General features: G+C 34.4%; 1 protein-coding gene across 1 annotated transcript in view; it reads left to right on the forward strand.

Moving 5' to 3' along the window:
- LOC126750072 (zinc finger protein 431-like) overlaps positions 1-15,236 on the forward strand; it is a 43,019-nt gene that overhangs the window by 26,191 nt on the left and 1,592 nt on the right. The window lies entirely within an intron of this gene.

Below are 15,236 nucleotides of genomic sequence, written 5' to 3' on the forward strand. Positions count from 1 at the left end.
ATACAGTGTCACCATAATCAAAAAGAGACAGAACTAAAGGGTCACACAACAAATACTTTTGCCTAGAGGGAATATCTTTTTTTAGCTTATATAGATTTTTAAGGCGCAAATAGGCAGCTTTTAATTTTATTTTAATATGAGGCTCAAAAGTAAGGGCATTATCTATAATAATACCGAGATTTTTTGCTTGGTTAACAACTGGAATTTTATTACCACCTGAAATGCTAATATCTAAATTATGTTCAACATCTCTTCTGATGTTTTTACTTCCTAGCACTATAACTTGCGTTTTGGCGGAATTTAATTTAAAATTGTGGTCTCTTGCGAAGGTTTCAATGCTTTTTAGATCGGATATGAGGGAGTTTTGTGTCGTTTCAATATTTTCCTTATTTATTGATATATAGATTTGCGAATCGTCAGCATATTATTGCAAAGTGGCATGTTTGACTACCTTATATATATCCGCTACATAAATTGAAAATAATAAAGGTGAAATGACTGAGCCTTGTGGCACCCCGCAAGAGATTGCCTGAAACTCTGAGTACCTCGTGATGCCCGCCCCTCCGGGAATGGTCACTTGACACTCTCGACTGTTAAAATATTTTTAAAAAAATTGTACAGTGTTCGCTGAGAGTCCAAAATAGTGCAATTTTGCTAGTAACAAGTCGTGATTTACCGTGTCAAAAGCCTTACTAAAGTCGAGTAGAGCCATGCAGGTGCCAGATTTCTGTTCCTCACTGGAGCTACCATCATTTAATATTTTTGTAAGACAAGTACTTGTGCTGTACCCCAAGCGAAATCCTGACTGGCATTCTGGAAGAATTTTATGGACTTCTGCAAAACTACCAAGCTCAATGGAAATGTGTTTTTCAATAATTTTCGACATAGCAGGTAAAATACTGATTGGTCTGAGATCCTTTAGTTCTAGGGGATTTCAAACTTTTGAAATTGGTTTGATTATGGCTCTTTTCCAAATTGTGGGGTATCTGTCATTAACAATACATGAATTTAAAATAATTAACAGTGGATTTAAGCCAAAAGGCAAACACAACTTTACATCTCTCATTGATATACCATCCGTACCGGTTGCGTTAGACTTAAAAATAAGTTTAAAATAATTTTTCTTAAGGTATCAGAGTCTAAGAGAGGAATGCTAACGATCTCATTAGTAAATCTACTATTTTTGTAAAAATTTAGTAGCTCTAATGATATAGAGTCAGCCATATTGGAGTGGCTCAAAAAGAAATCATGAATGAGGGAAGCATTATTTAAATTTTCTGGCAGTTCAAATAGATGGTTTTTATCACGTGTTAGTTTTAGCTTGCCAGCAGTTACCCAAAATTTTTTTCCTCTTTGATGCGCTACTTGCGCATCAGCTAGAATTTAAAGAGTAATTAGAGAAAACTAAACCTTTTTTTACATAAAGACCAAGACCTCCACCTCTTGTCCCCCTGTCTTTTCTTAAAAACCTATACTTTGGGAATGTTAAATAAGCTGCTATCCAAATCCGCATTTAACCAGGTTTCCGAGATACAAAATATATCGAAAGGGTGCTGCAACAAGTAGTAGGTAAATTCCTCAAAACCCGAGCTCAGTGACCGAACGTTGAGATGTCCAAGTAGGAAATTGTCAGAACCTGTAGGGCCTCTCAGGACACCGACTTCAGCGTCTTGTGTAAAACTTGTATTCATCCTAGCCTTTATCATACGCAAAGTTCCACCGCAACCATGACATCCCCCACCCCGCCAACCGTCGCGTCATTTGAGCCCCAATTCCCGTTAACAAATCTAAATTAAAAATACAGTTCAACGATGGTATTACACACCATATCATTGCAATGAGGAACAAAAACAACCATTCAAGAACCATGTAGAAACGACGCTCTAATATGCATTTGTAATGATGCTCTAACTTTAAACAAGAAAAAAAATTAAATAAAATAAAACCAATAAGATATTCATGTATACATAGGTAGGTATTCTAGTCAGAAAATCGTATGCCTTATGCTATAATAAACAAAACAAAAATACAAGATAGCTAAAAGAAAATTAAGCAAACTTAAGCGAAAAAAAAGAATAACATAGAAGACTTGTTTTGACGCATTCTTCAATTACTTTTTAATTGGCATATGATTGGCACTTGATACATGACATCTTATCAAGTGCAATTGTTATTTGTCATTCAAATAATGTTGCTGCAGTTTTTTAAAAGAATTTTAGTGTTTACTAATATTTGAAATGTTTACGGAGTTTGTGAAAAACTGCATTTCAAGAGTCATTGTTCATAATAACGTGCTATTTAAAAAAATAAAGTCATGCCAAAACTACGGATTTGGAAATTTTAAATAGGCATGTAAAAGATTTAAGTAAAATACAACACAATGAATATTATATTTCCGTGATTACTTGAATAAAAATTAAACCTTTTAACGCATTTTTGGCACCCTATTTCAAAATTTAAAAAAATATTTTTTTTATGAGTATAAAACAAAAAGAAGCAAGTGCGGCATCATTATTCTCAGAATATTCTTTTTTATCAAAAACGTAATAATATATCAAAAATGACGAAAAATAACAGAATATGTCAAAAGATGTTCATATAACTATTTTTATCGACATACCAAATACCGACATTTCATTTGTTTATCTTGAAAAGTTAAAAAAATATAAGTGTTCCCTTTCTCCTGTGTCACCCGGTATAGTATGAAATTTTACATCATTACATTTATTAAATCTTACATACAACTTAAAATTAAATCCTACATAAAAAATCACACAAACAAAATGAATCTTAAATACATTACACCTACAACCATCAGTAAAGCTCTTAAAATATTCTTCAACAGGGTAGAAGGAACTTAAAACAAATAACTAATTGATTTTGGAATATTGAATTTGCATTTAGTGCCCAAGCACCACTACATGGCTTTAGGCTCATATCCCTTACAATGTTGTGTAAAACAACTGCCGCTAGATTATTAATAAAACAGTGTCTAACTTAAGTCTTAATCCATAATATACCAATACTGGAAATCTTCTTTCGAAATTCCAAAAAAATGTCAATTGTATTTCAGTGTACAGTTGCTGTGCTCTGGTGATGAGATTTGCCAATATTTTTGACATAAAGTTTTTTAGGGTATAACCACCACTGTCACCTAAAGAAAATAAAATCTTGCACGTATACATTATCGCTTATTGGTTTAAATTTTGTAGAACAATCATTATTAGTCTTAGTTTATTATTTAAAGTGACAAGAACACCAATTCAGATGAAAATATATTAGTATTAAATATATTAGTGAGAGGTGCTTGAACAAAAAAAATACATGTCCTGCTTTAAAAAAGGTATGGTGTTTGTTGTTTTACTGTAACATCTCAGAAAAATATTATGTGGCAATATAGAGTTCGAAAAATGCTGCTGTTCAAATTTTCTTCTTATTCTACTGTTAGTAAAAATGGTATTGCCATGAGTAGATCCTGGCCACCTTGCAACCACATCAAAAAATTTTAGCTCTGAGTCACAGGCAGCTTGTGTAGTTGTGAAAAACAACTATTTTCTGACACCCTATCAAGTATCCTACTCACCGTAAATTCATAAATGCGGATTAAATAACCCAAGCTGACAAGTGCTCAATCAATCAATGCTTTATTGTCAAGAAATTGTTACAATTTGTAGACAGAGCTGTAAAACAAAAAAGACACAAAAATACAAACAAAACAGAATTAAAGAAAAGAAAAACAAAACAAAATTTGAAAAAAAAAATAAATAAATAGAATAGAATAGAATATCTACAATATATACAGATTAATACAATTTAAAAATTGTAAGTAATCAAAAATATTATTACAAAATATACAATTTAATGTATACAATGTCAAAAAAAAATCATTAAAAAATCTCTATATGTTAAAAAAAAAAATTTTAAAATTTAAAAAAAAAAAAAAATCCTAAAATAGCTACACAAAGCAATATACCTAAACATGTACAGATAGTATATACAAAATACATAATCAGCTAGTGCGAAATTTCAAATCAATGATTACAAAAAAATAAATCGTTAACTGTGTAAAAAGCTCTCTCCAGTAAGAATGCTTTTAATGCTTTACGAAATGCAAAAAAAGATGTGATGAATTTAATTTCCAATGGCAGATGATTGTGCATTTTCTTGCATTATATAATATGGAACTTTTGACCAACTCTGAATGTGGGGTAGGCAGGTATAGATCATGTTCCGTGTTTCTAAGTGGATAACTATGGGAAGGCCTATCAGATGCTGAACCGTGTTTGCGTATTAGACAAACGGACTCAAATATGAATAAAGATGGAAGAGTTAATATTTGAAATTTTTTGAAGAAATGCTGGCAATGACTTCTGTATTTAAGTTTCAGTGTATATGGTAAAGCTTTTTTTTGTAGTCTAAAAATACGGTCAAATTGAGTTGCACTACATGTACCCCAGAATGGAAGGGCGTATCGAAGGTGCGATTTAAAAAGGGCAAAATAAACTGTTCTAGAAGTAGACAGGCTTAGCTCCTTAGAAATTGATCTTAACGCAAAACAGACGGAACTTAATTTTCTTGATGAAGAGTCAATATGTGTGTCCCATTTTAACGAGTTGTCAACAGTTAGCCCTAAAAACTTTACAGAATCAACTTCGTCAATTGTTGCGTTACCAAGTACAAAAGATTGCAAGGTATTTTTATAGGACAACATTTTAGTTTTGGAAATGTTGAGACAAAGGAGATTAGAGTCGCACCATGATTTGATAGTAGTTAAATCACTTGATACGGTTCTATGAAGTGTAGAAATATCCGGATTACTCCAGGTAAAACTAGTATATATAGCTAATAACTGTTAATATTTAGATTAGCAATGTCATTGATGAAGATAAGAAACAAAATAGGGCCAAGTACGGAACCTTGAGGCACTTCACTTTGTATTGGCTTGCAAGAAGACATAGTCGAATCAATTCTCACAGCTTGACTTCTGTTATTGAGATACGACTTAAACCATTCAAAAGGCTGAACCCGTAATATTGCAACTTTTTTAATAAGATGTCATGATTAACACAATCAAAGGCTTTAGAAAAATCACAGAAAATTGTTGCTGTAGGGTGTTGGTTGTTTAAGCTAGAGTATACATTATTAAAAAGAGAAAATATAGCATCATTTGTGCATTTGTTATTTAAAAATCCAAATTGATGGGAAGTAAGTATTTTATATTTTAGCAAAAATGATAGAAGTCTTTTTTTAACCAATCTTTCAATTTTTGAAAGTGTGGGAAGAAGAGCGATAGGGCGATAGTTGGAAGACTGATCTTTGTCTCCTCCTTTATGTAGTGGAATTATTATCGCCATCTTATGGCAGTCAGGAAAAACACCTTTTTGAAAAGACCGATTAATTACAGTAATAAGATGACATAATGTCCAGGGTGGCCTAATAAGCGAGGTAAGCGGCTGTATCTCAGGACCTGTACATCTGGCAATAATGGAATTTTTATATTATTATAAAAGTGGCCATGGGAAAATTCTGGAAATTATTAAGTTCCGTATTTCACCGCAAGAGGGCGCAACTAAAAATTAAATAAAAGAAACGTATTTTTCTCCGAAAACTTAAATATTAACTTATACTTTTGATATTATTTTTAGTAAGCCTAGATAATTTGCTATAATTTTGGTTTATGAATTATTGACGTACGAACGATAGTAGGGGTGGGGGAAGCTATTGAAAGTGGAATCATTAAAATCGGTGTAAATTCTAAACCACTTATTCGATTTGAGCAATTCAAAATTTATTTACAAGATAAATGTAGCTGCTTTAAAAGTCTGATCTCATTGCTACCCTATAGTTCCTAATAAAACCACCAGAGGGCGCAATTTGTTATAATTCCAGTTTTTTTCATTTTGCTCTAAAAATTCAAATTGAATGGTATATTTTTGACATTCTATTTAAAAAGTAAATAAAATTTGCAAAAGTACCGTAAAAACCGCACGATGATATCTTTGCTCGTTTTAAAGTTATAGCGAATTAAAGTTTTTTACGCACCGAGCCTAAACTTGTGTGTCCCGCCTAAAAATCTCTAATTAGTATTACCACAACTAGAATACCATGATGTTGTCATAATTAATAAATTATTATAGTAATAATTGATTGATAAATAATAAATTAATAATACCTATGTATCACAGAATAACTGGAAGTTTATGTGACTTTCTTAAGGAGAATAATTTTATTAACGAATTTCTTTTTATATTTAAATTATGGTCCTGAAAAGGACCGATTTTAAACCCAATCATATTTGGTATTTAATGCCTCGATAGGTGTTCAAACTGCCTTTCATCACATTCCAAACAAGCTTCCAATCTTCTTTGCGTGGATAAAAACTGGTGTTTCGATTTCAGCAGCTGATATTTCATTTAATGCACCACGGATTCAGTTTTCCATATCCTGTCTTGTTGTAGGTGGAGTTTGGTACACAATATCTTTTAGTAGTAAAAGTCTAGGCATGGTAAATCGGGTGACCTGGCCGGCCAAGGATATAGACTCCCCCTTCCGATCCAGCGCCCTTGAAAGTAATTATTTATATGATGCCGCACCAAACGGGAAAAATGTGCTGGGCACTCGTCCAATTGGAAATATATGATCCGTCTTACTTCCAATAAAATAGGCAAGGAATTTGTTAAAAAATGCAAAAAAAACATTACCGGTTAATGTGCCATCAAAAAAATAAGGACCAATAATTTTCATTCCGATAATGCCACACCACACGTTTACACTCCAGCTTGGTGCTGGACTTTTCGCATTCAGCGAGGATTTTCAACCGACCAATAATGCATATTATGCCTGTTGACTTTCCCATCGCTACAAAAAGTGGCTTCATCGGTCCACAGAATCTGTGACAAAAAATCCCTGTTTTCGCGAATCATTGCTAGTATCCATTGGCAAAAATTAATTCGGCGCTCAAAATCACGTTCGTTTAGAGCTTGATGTAGGATTATATGGAAAGGGTGTAGCCTTAAAATAAAAAGAAATGCCTATATTCGAGAAGAAAACTATAATAAAAAGATGTATTACCTGTGGTCTTAGTATAAGTATATTTTTACATATATATAACAGTAGTTCGAGCTATTCCCAAATCTAAAGATAACGCACGAGTTCCAATATGCCTATTAAACTCTACGTAGGCCAACACATCAATAATATTTTCTTCAGTTCTTTTAGTAGCGCGACGCCTTCTAAATTTGGGCCGACTAAAACTCCCAGTATCGCGTAGTCGCTGTACCAACCGTGGAAAAATTCTTCTGCCATAATGGCGGCGATCTGGATACCGAAGGGCATCCGGTCTTTCAGCTATTGCTGCATTTTAAAAGCACTCAAAGAAAACCGCAATCAAATCCACAGCTTCATTATTTGTCAAAGGCATTTTACAAAAAATCGAGCAAAGAAAATTGAAAACAGATTTAAACTGGCATCTAATAAATTCTTTTGTTTTTGCCGCCTACTATACGTTAACTAGAGGCCGAGCGCTAGATGGCGGTACATAAGTTTGGACTCGGTGCGTAAAAGAATTTAATTCGCTATAACTTTAAAACAAGCAAATATATCACGGTGCGGTTTTCACAGTATTTTTGCAAATTTTATCTACTTTTTAAATATGATGTCAAAAATATACCATTAAATTTGAATTTTTGGAGCAAAATGAAAAAAACTGGAATTATTACAAACTGCGCCCTCTGGCGGTTTTATTAGGAAGTATAGGGTAGGGATGAGATCAAACTTTTAAAGCAGCTACATTTATCTTGCAAATAAATTTTGAATTGCTCAAATGGAATAAGTGGTTTAGAATTTACACCGATTTTAATGATTCCACTTTCAATAGCTTCCCTTACCCCTACTATCGTTCGTACGTCAATAATTCATAAACCAAAATTATAGCAAATTATCTAGGCTTACTAAAAATAATATCAAAAGTATAGGTTAATATTTAAGTTTTCGGAGAAAAAGACGTTTCGTTTATTTATTTTTAGTTGCGCCCTCTTGCAAAATACGGAACTTGTGAAATACGAAACTTAAAAATAATTTCCAGAATTTTCTCATGGACTATTTTATAATAATAAAAAAAATTCCATTGTTGCCAGATGTACAGGTCCGGAGATACAACCGCTTACCTCGCTTATTTGGCCACCCTGTACATTCGGGCAGATTTGAAAATATTTTGAGAGTAAGTCCATCAATTCCAGAAGAGCCTTTGTTTTTGATTTCCCTAATTGAACTTCAAAGCTCTGGTAACACTACAGGCGTAAAGAAAAAACTGTGGAAATTCTCATTTGCAATGGGAAGATATGAAAGTGGATCATGGGAAGGAGTTATGGTACTCATTACATTATTTGCCACATTTACAAAATAATCATTAAGGTTCAGATGAAGTGGAGATAGTATTGGACAAAGAAGGCTCCAAGGTAGAGTAGGTAGTTAACAGTTAACTTATGGATGGGACATTGTTGTTCCTGCAAAAAAGGAACCATTGAATTGCTTTTAATTTAAAAAAATGATGTGCAGTATCCACAATACGTTATACTAACACTAATTATTCGGTACATGTAATAGGATATAATAGAGCAAAATAATTTGTAGGATTTGTACGAATAACCAAGATCGTTTTTTTTATCGGCGAAAAACTTCGTTATGAACACCGGTAGCTCAGCAACCCCCAACTGCAAAAAATGATTTTTAAGGTTAAGACGGGTTTGCACGTAAATGGCAATAATCTTTCGGCCTACTAAACGAGAAAGCCCTATGTGTATTTGAAATACCCGAAATAGTACTATTCATTTTGGCCTAACTGCTAAAACTGCAAGGATTCCTAAAACGAATTGTCTTAAATGGATTTTACTACGTGAAAAAGTCCTATCTGTACCGGTTGTACAACTAAGAGAGGTCGCCGGCCATATCTCAGTAACCAGTCATCCCACAGCATAGGGAAAAAAATATTTCAATTTACACTACATTTGCCGTTCAAGCTCGTCAATACTTAACTAGACAATATCGTTTGTGGGTAGGAAGAGGAAGTATTTTTACTTGGCCTGCTCGATCCCCAGATCTGACTGTTCTAGATTTTTATCTGTGGGGAAGGATTAAAGATTTAGTTTTTGTCACCCCACCCAAAACAAAATCCAAATCCAGACAGCGGTTCTGTCAACGACGCAACGACTTCGACTGTATATTGAAAATGAAGGAAAACAGTTTGAGCATCTAAGACACTATTAAAAATATAAAACAATTTATTTATTACGAAAATTTGAGTTCTGGAGTTTTATTTTTATTGTTCAAAAACATTTTAATTTATAATTTCGGAATAAAATAAGATATCGAGTTGCGGTTTGCGCCAGTTTTTATGTTTTTTCATGCTTAAGTAAAAAAAATTATATCGTTGTATTTAATATTTGCCAGAAAATCGCTGAAAAAGTACAAATTAAAACAAACCGCCCTCCAGCGCTCAACAAAACAACTAAAACGGCTAAGTAATTATACCACATAAAAGCCTAATAATTATCCTTTAAAACAAAAGTAAGCTCGTTGAAATTCGTCCAATCCAAAGTTATCAAGAATTTTAGATATAAATATTCAACCCTTCCCCCACCTATTATTTGACAGATTAGAAAAAAAAGTTTGAAATAAAAAATGTTTAGAATTTATAATACTTTTAAATGGCAGCATTCTTTTTTACGATTTACTTTGAATATTTTCAATAAAAACCAATATTTTCTATTTCAATGTTGTATTACGCCCCCTAGCGGTTATCGTACGAGCTTGTAAATAATTTCCAGCAATTTCTCTTTGCCGCTTTTATCAGAAATATTTTTTTCCCTACGCTGTGCGATGAGTAGTTACTCAGATATGGCCGGCGACCTCTCTTAGTTGTACACCCGGTACATATAGGACATATTTCTTTAGCAAAATAACTGATATCTTAAGGTTCAATGTCCTAACTGCTTCACATAGGACAAATTTGCCTAGCATGACAATTATTTTTACGGTTGACAGACTTCCCGCCAAAATGATTGTACATAACTTTAAATTAACACTTATGTTAATTTTGAATAACAACTAATTTCTGGCTATGTATGTTAAACCAACTTCCCGAACGTTTAATACAAAATTAAACGCATTTAAAAATAAGTTACATATAAGTAAGTGTAAACGAGCAAGATATTTATATAAGAAATAATAGATATTTACGGTAAGTAATAATTACCTTTAGATTTAAGTATTACTATTAATTATTATCGACATGTTTTTTTATAAATGTTTATTTATTATTATAGATGTCGGGAGCCAGTTGCAGTAGTGGTAATACCAGATCGAAGCTTATGTTAACTTTGTCATTAAATAAACAGCTTCAACATAAGTCTGACTACTATTTAGCAGTTAGGGCAACTTGCCTAAGCAGGGCAGTGTAGGACTTCGTCCCCGGTGACCCACTAAAACTTCCCCGCTGGGTGGTACCAGTTGACTTTCTGTTCCATAGATTTACTGCTACATGTTCAGTTCTCTTTCTTCTAGTAACCCCAATGGAATAGTTCTTATCGTCTTTAATAAAGGTTTGGTTTCGCCCTCTGATATTCCGATCGAATCTTCGATTGTATGGCCGCAGTACATAATACTGAGTGACCAAGGTCGTTACTTAAGTCATTAGGAAATTCCAAATTCTCTTCTAGAACCTTTAGGTTATACGGTAGGTTTTAAAAGGCAAAATCCATGGTTTGAATGGAATACATTTTGTATTTGTATTTCTGTAAATAATTTGCAGGGGGGGTTGTTGTCTTATTGATTCCCAGCAACTGGCATACTTGTTGGAATATTTGTGACTCAAAGTTCCTTCCTTGGTCTGAATGTATCTCTCTGGGTACACCAAATCGACAAATCAAGTTCTGGAACAGCACTTCAGCTACTGTCGTTGCTTCTTGGTTTGGAATCGGATAAACCTCGGGCCACTTACTAAAGTAATCCATAGCAACAAGAGCATATCGGTTTCTGAAGCTACTAGTAGAAAAGGGTCCTGCTACGTCTATGGCAATTCGTTTAAAGAGTGCACCAACAAGATACTGCATCATCTTTCCTCTTGTCCGGGTTGGGTTGGGTTGTAAGTAGTATTTGTCAAGCAAGGGCTTGACAAACACTGCTTACACTGTCGGCACTGTTCAGCCAGTAAAATGGTTCTCTCACTTTTGCCAAGGTCTTACTAACTCCAAAATGTCCTCCGCCGATACCGCCATGAACAGCTTCAAGAACTTCTGGAATCCGTGAGGAAGGACTGTCAGATATATCTTTTCTTTTCCATCTACGCTCTTCCAGACTCTTTTTAACAATCCATCTTTTATAACCAACGAGTTCCATTGAGACCAATAAGCGTTTAGTTCTGCAGATTTGCCAGAAATATCTTTCCATTCTGGTTTTGAAATTTCTCGAGATTTCAGTTCGTAAATAAGACCAAATACTGGGTCATCACACTGATCCTGGAATGAACTAGCTACATCCTACTCTTTAGAACTGTGAAGGCCAATACGATTACAAGTAAATATCTCTGGATGCTGTTTTGATTCCTTTTTAAAACAATGTTGACATGTTTCAATACAGGGTCTTCTTGATAAAGCATCGGCATTTTGGTGATATTCGCCTTTCCTATGTTCTATTGTAAAGTCATACTCTTGTAATCGTTGAAGCCACCTTGCTATTCGTCCTTCGCGGTTTTTAAACTGAAACAGCCATTTCAGCGAAGCATGGTCAGTTCTAAGGATAAATCGTTGACCATACAAATATTTATGGAAATGTTCAATAGCTTTAACTGCTGCCAATAGCTCTCCTCTGGTGACACAATAGTTTCTTTCTGGTTTTGATAACGTTTTACTGCAATAAGCTATCACTTGCTCGCCATCTTCATATTTTTGTGGTAGAACGGCCCCAATTCCAACATTGCTTGCATCGGTATCCAAAATAAAAGTTGTACAGGAATCGGATATGTTAAAATTGGAGATGTGCACAGTGCTCTTTTTAACCGTTGAAATGCTTCTGCGCCGTCTGTTGACCAACTAAATACCATTTTGTCCTGCGTGAGCTTATGTAGTGGCTTTGCAAGGTTAGCGAAATTTCTTACAAATCTGCTGTAATAGGTACAAAGGCCCAGAAAGCTTCTTAACTGGTGTTTGTCAGTGGGCCGTGACCAATTTTTGATTGCTTTTACTTTATCTGGATCAGTCTTGACACCATTTTCTGATATTACATGGCCAAGGTATCTAACTTCTTTTTGAAATAAGCAGCATTTTTTAGGACTTAGCTTCTGGCCTCTCGGAGCTTAACACATACCTTTTGAATATTCTTCAAATGATCTTCAAATGTTTTTCCCAGTATGATGACGTCATCTAGATAAACTAAACATGATTCCCAAGTCATTCCACGTAACACTGTTTCCATAAGTCTTTCAAAGGTAGCTGGAGCATTGCAGAGTCCAAAGGGCATGACTGTAAACTGCCAAAGTCCTGTTCCAGTCGAGAATACGGTCTTTTCCTTATCTTCTGGGTGCATCTTTACCTGCCAGCATTCACTCTTTAGATCGAGTGTTGAGAACCATTGTGAACCTGATACCGTGTCCAGGGTGTCGTCAATTCTTGGTAGGGGATAACTGTCTTTCTTGGTAATGTCATTCAGTCGCCGATGGTCTACACAAAATCTGGTGAATCCATCCTTTTTCTTCACTAGTACTACTGGAGATGTCCAAAGACTCTGAGAAGGTTCTATCACTCCTTGTGTGCTTATTTCTTGAAGCATTGAGGAAACTTCTCCTTGTTTAGCTATCGGAATCCTTCGAGGCGTTTGTTTAATCGGAGCATTGTCTCCAGTGTCAATTCGATGTTGCACCAAATCAGTTCTTCCCAGGTCATTATCGTGCAAGGAAAACACATCTTAGTTTTCTTCAAGAAGACGTCGCAATTTACTACACTGGTCCATGGTTAAATTGGTAGAAGATTCTTCAAATAGGTTTTGTAAACATACAGGAAAAGTTCTGTTTGAATAACGACTACTATCAGCATTTTTCATGACTGCCACTACTTTAGAGCATACGCCAATGTTTTCTCCTTGTTTCAGGTGTTGATCATATCCTTTTAAATTTACCATTCGAACCAAAACAGTAGATTTCTTCTGCGTAGATAACGTCTTGGCTAGAAAAATTCCTTGACCATATAGTTTGCAGTTTTCCATGGGCTCAATCAAAACAGATTCTCCCTCTTTTCCTCCAGTTGTAGCATTAACCACCACCTCTGAATTTGCTGGGATGGTAATATCCTTGAATAACTTAACGACTGGTATTTATTTTATCTTCATATCGGTGGTGCATAAAAATCCCTTCATTTCTCGTCGTCAATATCCGGTTATATACATCCATTTTAAACTGCTGAGCATTCATAACATTCAATCCTAATATGACATCATCCATGATTTCTGCCACTAGTACTGGCTGTTGGAATGTTGTTAAGCCAATGGTGACTGTAGCTTTATGCAATCCAAGAATCGGGATCCTTTTTCCATCCGCAGACTCCAGAATTAAATTGGGTGGTGCTGAAAGTCTACAGTGAGCTACGATCTGGATCTGGATCTCGAACTCCGTCAATAAAACAATTTATAGAAATTTGTTCTCGGAACTCTGTTGGGGCTGTAAGCCAGATTTACTAATCGAGCAACATCGGCCTCAAACTGTTGGAATCCTTCCTCGGGTTGTTGTCTTCTAGATTTCAATTGAGCCACCAGGCTCAATTGAAATCCAACACTTGTTGTAGATGGGCTTCACCGTATCTCATCTCTAAGGTACGCACCAGTACGTCGAAATTGAGCTGATCCTCAGATGGCACCATTCTTAATATTTCTGTAGCTTCTCCTCTAAGGCTTAGCTTAAGATTGATTGCATTTTCTTCGTTATCCCAGCGATTTCCCCTAGCAGCGGCTTCAAATTGATTCAAGTAGGTACTTCATGCTTCTTTGCCGTCGAATTTTGGTGGCTTTAATTTCATCATTGTTTACATTCCAGGGTCGAGATGAAGAGGAGTCCGTTTTACTTTCATCTCTAGTTCTTGGATCTTTTTTTGTATTTGCCCCAAATCTTCTTCCACTGTTGCTTCAAAGTTAGTCATTAATTGTTTCTGAATCATCTCCAGATTTTCTCTGAGTTGTAAAACTCGTTCCTCTTGTTTTCTGCCTCGTTCGTCCCTCTCCTTTTTAAGATTATCTTTTAAATTCAGTAAGTCATCTTTCATGGTTCGAATCAGGTCTTCATTTTCTTTCTTTAGGTCATCTTTCATCTCTGTTTACGCTCTCGTTCTTCTTGTTTTACTTTTGGCTCGTCAAACTTCCTTAATAGCAGCTCCATCAATTTCTCGGATCCACTAAAATGAGCTTCCTAATATCCTTTACTTCTGACACCAATTGTAACGAAATTCACGAACAAACTTTTATTGTCAATGTCAAAAACACTGGTCTTGACTGTCGTTTAATTGTTTCCAAGGTAAAACTGATTAAAACTACACGGATTTACAATAATATAACCTAAATAACCTAAATTGGGGCCAAAATGGGGCTCTCAAACAAAATAAACTACTTAAAAACTAAACACTAGATAAAAATAATAAACCAAACGTAAGTAGAGCCCTAAATAAACCCTACGAATCAACTTTAACTACAGAATACTAATAAAACAGTACAAAAACTAGGAGAACAATTAACGTATTTATATTTTTATAATAGTATCTAAGAAGTAATAATCTATGGATTTAATCATATGAGACTTTACGAGTTTTGAGAATTGTTTTGATTTGATCAACAATCGTTTAATATTTCCTGCCCCTGTTAATAAAATTAATGTTTGTTCCGGATGTAACAACGGTTTTCGTTGAATATGAAGAATGTTTTTAAAATATCAATTTTTTTTGTAGAGGCGCTTTAACACTGGTTATGTTTTTCATCCTATTTACTAAGTAGCCTTTAGGAATTTCATTTAAAAAATAATGTATCATTTTAATTAATAAAACAAATATTATTGTTAAATATTATTTACTGTTGTTTATTATTTACTCTGAAGAAGCCTTCGTATGCGTGCCGTCCTATATGTTAGTAAACGATAGATGAACCATAAATGGTCTATAGTTTTAAAACAAATAAGAATTTAATTGTTCGTTTTTTTTTTATTCCAA

This window comes from Anthonomus grandis, chromosome 2 (assembly GCF_022605725.1).
Source record: "Anthonomus grandis grandis chromosome 2, icAntGran1.3, whole genome shotgun sequence".
NCBI classification, from domain to species: domain Eukaryota; kingdom Metazoa; phylum Arthropoda; class Insecta; order Coleoptera; family Curculionidae; genus Anthonomus; species Anthonomus grandis.